Source organism: Hibiscus syriacus, unplaced genomic scaffold, assembly GCF_006381635.1.
Source record: "Hibiscus syriacus cultivar Baekdansim isolate YM2019G1 unplaced genomic scaffold, ASM638163v2 tig00111662_pilon, whole genome shotgun sequence".
In the NCBI taxonomy this organism is placed as follows: Eukaryota; Viridiplantae; Streptophyta; class Magnoliopsida; order Malvales; family Malvaceae; genus Hibiscus; species Hibiscus syriacus.
This window is the reverse complement of record NW_024063150.1, coordinates 1254328-1265874: the sequence shown is the minus strand read 5'-3', so window position 1 is coordinate 1265874 and position 11547 is coordinate 1254328.

The following is an 11547-nucleotide window of genomic DNA, read 5'->3' as shown; positions in this document are numbered from 1 at the left end:
GATGCCAGGCTTTGAGGGCTCCCGAAGTGAAGCGGGAGATAGAAGTGAAGGTAGCAGTAACTCCCCTACTCCGAGTAGACAAGTTGTGGGACAAGCACATCAGGGAGTGTATGTACAAGATCAAGGGATATTTTTCCAAATGTTAGACACCATTTTGACGCGTTTACAACCGTCTGCCGCCTCAGCTCCTAAGATGAATGTGGCTAAGAAGCTTAGAAGTCTAGGAGCACCAGAATTTAAAGCAAAAACTAAGAAAGGTCATGTTGCCGTCGACCTGTGCTTAACAACCTTAAGATAATGCTAGAGAATTCATTGTTCTGAAATGGAGAAGTTGTTCGTTACTAAGAGGTCAAGCCGAATATGGTGGTCTAATGTGACGATGAAAGCTGCAAGGACCAGGTGACATGGTCATTCTTCTTGGAAGAATTTAAGAACAAATACATGGGGATAAGTTCATTCGTCAGATAAAGCAAGAATTCATGAGCTTAAAGCAAGGGAATCACACTGTGTATGAGTTCGAGTACGAATTCAACAAGCTGTGTATATTTGCAGCGGAGTTGGTCCCTATGGAAAAAGATTCATGTAATTGGTTTGTGGAGGGTTTACCTCAATTGAAGATTTATTATTGGCACTTAGTTCTCTTCATTCCAAGTGGTAGTGAACAGAGCCAAAGCCCTAGAGCGAGCTCAAAATGAGAGATTTGGGGAGCAAATAACTCAATGGAATAAGAGAGTTGGTGCTCGTCCAGTGCCTCAATCAAAGAATGGTCGAGGTTCAAGTTTAAACCTTAGACCAGATCGAAGTTAGTTGTACCTCAGGTAGAGGATCCATCCTAGACGAGTTAGACAGACTCAATCAATAGAATCAGAGTGGATAAGCCAAATCAATGTCAACACTATGGAAAACATCATAGTGGCGTATCCGAAGAGTCTTAGGAACTTGTTTTAAGTGTGGAGAGCAGGACATTTTTTGGGATTGCCTACTATTGATCAGAGATCCTGCCCTAACAGAAAGACCCAATGTTGCACTTATGAGAGGTAGAGGTCGAGGTCGAGGTCGAGGAAAAAGTCAGTCCAAATCGACCGCTCAACCTGAAGTGCGCTCCACTGCTCGGTACAACCTTAAGACCAGTGAAATTGTTATAATCCTGAAATCATTGTAGGTACTTTTTAGATAGTTGGTAAACCTGTTTAGTTTGATTGATCCAGGATCGAAATTATCTTATGTAGTATTAAACTGGTTAAAGACTTGAGAATTCAATTAGAACCTATTCGTAGCGAGGTGATTGTGACTAATCCTTTAGGACATAGTGCTTGGGTGAGACAAATTTGCGAGGGTGTCCTATATGGATTCAGGGAATTGAATTCTCTGCTATATAATGAAATACCCTTTGACAAGTTTGAGGTTATCCTAGGAATGGATTGGCTTTATCATTACCATGCCAATGTGGATTATCGACTTAAGCATGTTGTGTTGAGAAGTCTCGATGGATTGGAAGTTAGTGTGGTCAACAAGAGAATCAATTCCTTAGCTAATATGATATCGATGATGTCGACTCGGAAATTAATTCTACAAGGATGTCAAGCTTATATCGCCAATGTGATCTATACTAGAGTTAAGGAAATAAAGTTTAAAGATATTTCGATGGTCCGAGAGTTTCCAGAATTATTTCCTGAAGAATTACCTGGATTACCTCCAGATAGAGATGTTGAATTTCAAATTGAAGTGATGATAAGATCAACTTCGATTTCAATAGCTCCATAGGATGACCCCAAAAGAACTGAAAGAGTTAAATTCAGTTACAAGAGCTTTTGGATAAAGGATTTATCAGACTCAATATGTCATTGGAGTGCTCCAGTATTATGTAAAGAAGAAATATGGTTCAATGCGCCTTTGTATTGATTATCGACAACTTAAAAAGTGACCATAAAGAACAAGTATCCTCTCCCAAGAATCGACGATTTATTTGATCAACTCAAGGGAGTTGCGTTGTTTTAAAATAATTGATTTACGCTCCAGTTATCATCAGTTGAAGATACAAGAAAAAGATGTTCCAAAAATGGTGTTTAGAACTCGGTATGGTCATTACGAATTTGTAGTAATGTCATTTGGGTTAACTAACACGTATGTAACTTTTATGGACCTTATGAACAGAGTTTTCCAACTGTACCTTGATCAGTTTGTGGTAGTTTTCATTGATGACATTTTAGTGTATTCGAAGACAATGGAGGAGCATGATGCCCATGTTCGTGATTCTTCAAATATTACAAGACAAGAAGCTTTATGCTAAGTTCACTAAGTGCGAATTTTGGCTAATTAAAGTGGTATTCTTTGGACATGTGGTTTCTCTAGAGGAAATTCTGGTGGATCCTTGTAAGGTAAAAGCTTTTATAGAGTGGGAAATTCTGAAGAGTGTGTCAGAAGTTCAGTGTTTCCTAGGTCTCGCAGGTTATTATCGAAGGTTTGACAAGAACTTTTCGATGATATCTCTACCTTTGACCAAGTTTTTAGAAAAGATGTGTCTTTAATTGGACCCTTGATTGTCAAAAAAGTTTTGAAGCATTGAAGAAAGTTTTGACAGAAGCTTTGGTGATAGTGCAACCGTAATCGAACAAGGATTTTACGATTTTTAGCTACACTTCCCATAATGGTATTGGATGTGTATTAATGCAAGATGGAAATGTAGTCGCCTATGCTTTAAGAACACTTGAGCCCCATGAAAAGAACTATCCGACTCATGATCTTGAATTGGCAGCGGTGTTCTTTGCATTGAAAATTTGGCGCCACTATTTATATGGTGAGCGTTGTTACATTTTCACATATCACAAAGTTTGAAGTATTTGTTGATGCAAAAGGAGCTTAATTTGAGACAAATAAGATGGATTGAGTTACTTAATGACTATGATGTGATTATAGATTATTATCCTGGAAAGCCAATGTAGTAGCTGATGCCCTTAGTCAGATTTTTGCCACTTTGCGTAAGTTAGATGCCCGAATGTGTTAAAGGACAATGGTGCGCTAATGGTCGAGTTAAAGTTAAAGTCGTTATTGTTAGAACAGATTCATGAGTTGCAAAAGAAGGATGATAAATGTTTAGCCTGGTTTGAGAAAATAGAAAAAAATGTAATTAAGGACTTTGGAGTTAAGTCTAATGGGTGTTTATACTTAAAAAGAGTTTTGTTCCCGATGTGAAGAGTTGAAAAGAGATATTTTATGAAGCACATTGTAGTCCATTAACTATGCACCCAGGAGGGAACAAGATGTATCAAGATTTGAAAGAGCGTCTTTGTGGCCAGGCATGAAAAGAGACATTTCAGAGTTTGGATCAAAGTGTCTTAATTGTCAACAAGTAAAAGTTGAGCATCAGGTGCCTTCAGGATTATTGCAATCAATTTTTATTCCTCAGTGGAAATGGGAAAGAGTTACGATGGATTTTGTAACAAGATTTCCATTTTCACCAAACAAAAAGGTTTCAATTTGGGTAATTGTGGATCGACTCACAAAGACTGCACTTTTCATTTGTACGGATTATTCAATGGAAAAGTATGTTGAATTATACATCAAAGAGATAGTTCGACTACATGGTGTACCAATTTCAATAGTTTCTGATAGAGATCCGAGATTTACTTCGAGATTTTGGAAGTCTTTACAAGGAGCGTTGGGTACCCGATTAAATTTTAGTACATCTTTTCATCCTCAAACCGATGGCCAATCAGAGCAGAATTCATATTTTGGAGGATATTGAGAGCATGCATGATGATTTTCGTGGATGGGAAAATATTTGCCACTTGTGGAATTTGCATAATAATAACTAATCAAGCATTAAAATGGCACCCTATGAAGTATATATGGAAGGAAGTGCCGAACACCTTAATTGGTATGAATTAAAGGATTCGGGATATTCATGGTCCTGATTTATTAAAGAAGTAGAAGATAAAGTTCAAGTGATTCAGCAATCTTAAGGTGGTTTCAGACAGACAAAAATCTTATGCATTGAAGATGAAGGAAATTGAATTTCAAGTAGGTAATAAGGCTTTCCTAAAAGTATCACCTTGGAAGAAAGTACTTCGTTTTGGGCGTAAAGGAAAGCTCAGTTCTAGATTCATTGGACCTTATGAAATTTTAAAGCGAGTTGGACCCGTGGCCTATCAATTAATCTTGTCCCCCACCTCTTTGTCAATGAAAATTCGAGGACAAATTTTCTTAAGCGGGAGATTGTAATACCCCAACATCGGTCGGTGACAAAAGGTAAGAAATTAAAATTTAGTGGTTAAATTAGATTAAGTTGGAAAGTTCAATGATTAATTTTGGAAATTTTGTTTAGGGCTTATTAGCAAATATAGAAGATTAAAGGGCAAAGAGGTTTTGGCTAAAATGAATTAAAAATTCATTTCATAAGAGATATTTAACATGTGGCTTTTTGGATAAGAAGAGATATCTGGAAGCTTAATATTTTCTCTTTTTCTTCTCGTTTCGTTAGCTCAATTTCAAAGGTGAGTTGATTTCAACTTGTTTGATTCTTGAATTTTTAGGTTGGTTCTTGTTCTTTGGGTGATATAAGCTTAAGGGAAGTTTAGGTGGATTAAAACTAAAAGATGATTGAGTTAGTGATGGATTTGAAAAATGGGGTTTTAAGGGATGTTGATATGGTTGAGTTTTAGGATTTCTATTGTAAATTTGACTTGTCAAGGGTCTATTGAAGGATTTATAAGTTTAGAAATGATTAAAGAGCATGATTGAAAATATGGTATATGTTGAGATGCAAGTGTTCTAGTGAGATTTTGGATATTTAGGAGTAGTTAATGGAGAAAGTTGGTTTTTATGAATGAAGTTGAGTTTAAGGCTTAATAGGAGATAAAAGTAGGAGATTTAGGTAAGTTTTGGTTAAATTTGAAATGAAAATGGTAATTTCTAGGCAAGGGTACCGGTACTGGAAGAGCAGTACCCACTATCAAATTAAATTCAGATTCGGAATGGTATCGGTATCGAAGTGGGTATCGATACCATAGAAGGGAAGTATCGGTACTATAGTGGAATACCAATACTATGAGCCTGAAATGATCAACTAAGTGTTTCTTTCAGCTTAATTTATATTGATGGTTATAAGCAATTTGAATTTTGATATTCATTTTCGAATGTTCTTGCGTAGACGTGAACAAAGTCTATTTCCGGATAACTCGACTTATAAGTTATCGATCAAGAGTGTTAAGGATTCGTTTAGAACTTCAGTGTGGCAAAGGTGAGTATAAATTATTTGTTCATATTCGCTTCGAGGATGGCTTGCGATAAGCCAACCTCTAAGTTTCGATCGAAACCTTTCAATTTTTTTATGTTATTTTTACAATGTTTTATTCATGTTATATTACTTAGCTATGTTTCGATGGTTATGTGTACATGATTATGGGAATGTGATATGTGAAACATCTGTATATGAATTACTCGATATGAAAGTGCTTATGTGATCATGATACTTTGAATAATGGAATGACAAATAATGTGGTTAAAAGCCGAAGGTGTATGTATAAGGATTAGAGATAGTTGGCAAGCCAAGAGTCGAGAGTTTACGTGGTCCATCGGGAAACAAACTATGTGGTCCTTCGAGACAAAACTATGTGGTCATTCGGACAAATATGTGGCACTTTGGTGCAAATTATTGAGCTGTGATGACAACATTAGTGCACAACCTCGATGTACTCAAATACCTAGAGTTAGTAATATACATTGGGCCATTAAACAAAGTTATATGAATCGATCAATGAATAAAAGAATCTATTTATGTTATGAAAAGCAATGTAAATCCCTTATGAAATGTGTTATGATATGAATAAGAATTTTTGTTTATAAAATTTTAATGATTCATATTTGCCTCACTAAGTCAACGACTTAGCATGTGATTGTTTCACACGTAGGCTCGAAGAAATCAGAGGATTGAGTTTAGGCGAGGATAGCATACTCCCGTGAAGATCAAATCAGAACAATTTTAAATGTAGGTTTCTTGTAAATTTTAAATGTAGGTTTCTTGTAAATGTAAAATGTTGGCATGTACTACAAGTTAAGTTGAAATGATCTGATCTATTTTGTTGTACTTTTGTATTTATGTAAAGTATTAAGTGTTTATTTAAATAATATGTGAGTTTTATTATTTGCTTCAATTCAAGGGTGTCATCATTTTAATACGAATAAAAGTTGAAATTTTTTTCCCTACTTCTTAATAGTCAATGATTTGAAAAGTCAATGTGACACCTCGGATTCGTATCAGGGTCGGATACGGGTTAGAGGTGTTACACTCATCCCACTAAATCAACTTAATATTGATATATATATATATATATATTAAAATTTAAATTGGTTTATATAATAAGTTATTGAATTTAGTTATCCTATGTATACTACTTAAAATCTAAAAATTACTTAAATATCATTTATTAAAAAGAACTAATATTACCGACAACCAATTGGTCTAGTAGGATGAGACACTAAATTTCTTAAGTAAAGTCAGTGGTTTGAATCATGACGTTTATGTATGGAGCAAATTGGCTTGGGATGGTCGTCCCATAATAGGTCTCTGCAAAACTTGATTATTATTATTTTATTTTTAAATGAACAAAAATATATTTTTCCTCTATTATTTTTCATCTCAAGATACAAAAAATTGTCTATTTTTCTGTTTGGTTGTTTATATTCTTTGAGTCGAGGACTTCAATCAATCATTAGTATTTAATTTAATTTTATTTAAGCTATATATACATTATCTAAATTTCCCCAAATAATGTTGAGTTCCGCCCCTAGAGAGGCTCCATCAAACTCAAACTCAATCTAGTTTTTAAGGTAAAAAAATGCTATCCGATACAAATGTATGTGTGTATGTATTCTTATTTTTATTTGATAAAATAGGGCTTAATTGAAGAATAGATATAGAGGTTTTGTTGTATTATAAGTATATAAAAGATAATTATATTATTATTTTGGATTAGATTTTTTTATTTAGACCTAAATATGATCTAATCTTATCCTAAAACTTGTTTCGATACAAATTTTAATTTTTTTTAAAAACAACCTTATAAGTAGGGTTGAGTTATAATCAATTAAATTCGAATCACATGACCATTCATGACTATAAACCTTCATCTCTAACCCAAAACACCAAATCTAAATCTAATTCTTAAAATTTTTAATCCTAAATAAACATATAACATCAATGCAACTTTACTTATAAACTTTTTTTTAATGTAGGGAAACAGAACTATAAAAATCAAACAGTGCTATCGTGGCAATTGTCCCTAAAGAAAACCGAGTTAATTGCTGGAGGCGGCCTATGGAAGAGATGAGTCCCCAAAGGAAGATTCCAAGCTAGTCGAACCATACCGTCAGCCACTCTATTGCATTTCCTCGGAACATGAAACAGGCGAACCCGCCTCTCCCTCTAAAGAATAGCAGCGACATGAAGGTGCAGTGAAGATCGAGCTCCCTCCCTCGGATCAGTAATGCTTTGAACGACCTGCTTACTATCAGATTCCATCACCACTGAACGAAAATCCCAAATCCCATGCTAACAATAAGCCCTCAAGGATGCCCCACAACTCCGCATCATTCGCCGAGCACCGCCCAATAAGCATTGCAAATCCCGAAATCTAAGCCCCATCGCAATCCCGTAAAACCCCGCCGCAAGCAGCCAGGCCAGACTGAGGACAGTGACCACCATCAATGTTAATTTTGATCCAATTATCAGAAGAAGGTTGCCAAGTAGTACTCCGATTCAAACAAGGCGAGGCACCCTGAAACATTCACCGCATCGCCAGAGAAGCCACCGTTTTAGATTGAAGACAGACGCTCTTGGCAAGAATTGATTCCGTCGACAAAAATTACGATAAAAAATCATATGGTTACGTCAAACCCAAAGACAACATATTATGGAGCCAAATAACAAGTCCCAATTCGCTGGTGGAACTGTAAAGTGCCCCGGATTAGTTAGTTTCACTTCAATCCACCGCTGCAAGTCCATATTCAAAAACACATTAAAAGTTTCGGCTTACCACTGCTCACCAAGTTTCCCGGCGACTATACACTCACGTAAAATATTTGAACAGGATTTCTACCCCTGCTCCACAAATAACGCAGCTCGAATCATCAATCATGTGCTGCCAAACACGCTCCTCGAATCATCAATCATGTGCTGCCAAACACGCTCCTCGATTGAAAGCAACCGGTCATGACAAATTAACCACAAGAGAACCCGAACCCGAGGGAGGCCCGTAAACTTGCTGATAACTTTCCAGATCGCCGAACCATTATTTCCATTGTAACCCATATATTGCACATAGGCACTCACTCTTGGTAGTGAAACGATTATGCGCATCACATCGGCACCCCTGGCTATCAGCCGCACCGTTCATGATAGGTGGTGGGACAACGACAATAGATAACAGCGATTGTTGAGGGAGAATCTCGCGCAACAGATTTCTGTTCAGCGTAGCCCCAGATTCGCAAGATCAGCAACCACCGTCTCCTTCAGACTCGAATCTTCCTGCAACCGAGGGCCATCCACCTCCATAGAGGTCAACGACTGAGCAAAGCCAGTCCCAGGCTCCAAGGGACCCTCCACCAAATCAGGAGGAGGGGAGGAGACCACCATGCGCAACCAGGACGTAGCAAAATTCTAGGGTTTCCAAGAAACACAGAGCAATTATGAGTCTTTGATCATGTAGAGTCTTTTACTTATAAACTTTTTTTCTATGAGATAATAGTTTTTTTAATAGTATATTATTATCACAAGATATTATCCATTTATAATATTTTTAATCATTAATAATATATACACTCCGCATACTCAACTACTTAAATCTAAAATCTTTAAAAAAATAATATTATATTTAACCACTAGTATCATGTGATGATTTTTTATGAGATAATGATTTAAAATAATATGTATTGTAGATGTGTATTTTTTTGTACATACCGTAGATGTGCATAGTATAAGATAAATAATATATAATATTTATGTGTAACAGAGATTTACGAACCAAGCGAATTTAGTAGTAAAAGAGTTATTAATTCTTAATATCTTGGTTCGATAATTAAGAATAAATATAAACGTTTTATATTAAATAATTAAAAAATATTATATATAGTATTATCTTTTCTTATCCAGATTAATTAAAAAAAAGTAGTAGAGATACGTGTGATATTGGATTGGGTTTGCATGTAACGGCGTATGTCGTGACGTTAGTGGGACAATTATCGTGGTTTTTATGGGGAAGTGGCTTTGTCGAGCAATGAACAGGCAGGTTTGCTAATAGATAATGGAGAATTAGGAAAAAGAAAGGTATGGACTGGGATTGGCCTTCCTGACGCGCACTTTAGCTACCCATGCTTTCTTTATCACTCCTTTTTCCCACTGCACCTTTCACTAGTGTGCACCTGGGGTTGTTACACATCTCGTGTGGCGTCTCCTTTTCCTATCGTCTCTCAATTTTTTTTCCGGCTTAATATAAAAGTAATTATTTAAATTATATATAAAGTTAACTTGAAGTGTTTAAAAAAAATCGTTCAAAATAGATATTTAATGTTTTTAATGTTATATTTTTCAGTGTCAAGATCAAATCGTTAAAAAAACTGTTAACTGACATATATTACATTTATAAATTTTTAAAAATTTTATTTAAATTAAAAACTTAAAATAATTTTTAAAAATTTAAAATTTTATAAAATTGCAAAAAGAACTCAAAATCTCTTAAAATTCTAATTTCAACCCCTTAACATCGTTAGCCACAGTCAAACAACCGAACACCCGATGTCGTGCAATCGACTAACCACCCATTAGTCGAAACCTTTTACTTTCACAACCTACCAAACATACAACTATAGTGTAAATGTAAGATTTTATGATCGACCAAAAGGATTACTCCATGCTACAATCGTCTATTGTCCCTGCAATTAGAGGTTGGAGTAGAAGGTTTGACTGTTGATGTTCGATCGATCGCACGCGGTTGGAATTCTACTAATTGACAACATTGGTGGACTAATGGTGGAATTTCTACCGTTGGATGTTGATATTTTTATAATTTCAGAAAAATGAGTTTAAAAAAAAAAAATTTTGTAATTGTGTTTTTTTTTATTTTAATTCTATAAATGCGACATGTTTCAAATAACGATTGTGACAGATCAGACACTTAAAAGTGTAACGTTGGAAATGTTAAATATCTATTTTTAACAAAAAGTTATTAAGAAACCTAAATTTAACGTAGGCTATAGTTTGGACACAAGCTATCAATGAATTTGGATTGAATTATAAAAAAATATTTCGAGTTAAAATAAAATTAAAGGAATGTTATAGGGTGAAAACGAATAAAATAAAAACATGAGTGATAAGAAGAAATTATCCCCTTAATCAAAATTATTTTTGTTTTTGATTCATCTGGGGTAAGTACAAATGCAATATCTATTCAAAGACAAACTCTCAATCTTTTAACATTGAATGCTCACACTCTGACATCTACGGTGCTAGAACTTGAGTCCTCAAAGAATAACAACAATTCTTTATCATGGATACCAATTGATACATGCCCTTTTATCAAAATTAAACGCACAGACTAGGGCACAACTTATTGGATAAAAGGGATAATTCTTTACTTTAGCTACTCATATTTATGTTCTATTCACTTTCATTCCTACATGCTTTTTAATTTTATTGATCTTAATTTTTTAATAATTGGTTTAATACAAAAATAAGTGCTCAAACTATATCGTTTTTCTCATTTAGGTGCCTAAACTTTTCTGATCAATCTAGGTGTCTATCGTTTCCAATATCACACTTTAGGTGTCTCAGCCGTAACATACAATAAATTATGTCGTCAAGTGACATGTCATACTCAGGTAAATTTAATTTTTTTTAAAAAAATACAATTTTTTAAAATTTTATAAAAGCGACATGTCATTTAACGACAAAATTTAACTATGGTAACAGTCCAAACACCTAAAATATAAGGTTGGAAACATTAACTCTTAGATTGATAAAAAAAATACTTTAAGCACATGTAAATGACTTTCTAAAAATTAAATTTAAATGAAAACCTTTATAATTTAATCAATAATCAATCGGTGACCATTTTAGCAAGATCGTTACAGTTGTAAACGAGTTTCAAATTCAAAATGCCCTTGCTTTTAACCTTATAAATTGACTTTCTAAAAATTAAATTTAATTGATGAAAACTTTATATTATATATAGATTAAACTTTTTTTCTTCAATAAATTTATTTATTTGAAAACGCTCACTTCTTGAATTTATATTTGTTTATGAAAAATGTTCTTCTCGTCAACTGTTGGCGGTTTATTTTTTTTCGATTTGGACGAAAAGTTGCACTATGATTCCCTTGATCAATTGGGACAATATGCTCTACTTATGGAGAAGATCCTCACAAAATTATCAAATATTCGCTTATAAAGACCCTTTGAGGTTCCGAAAACGTTCTCCGAAGTCCATACTCCTTAGTCTTTGACATGACTTCGGATAGAGTCAAATCTAATAGTCAACAATATTTATATATTTT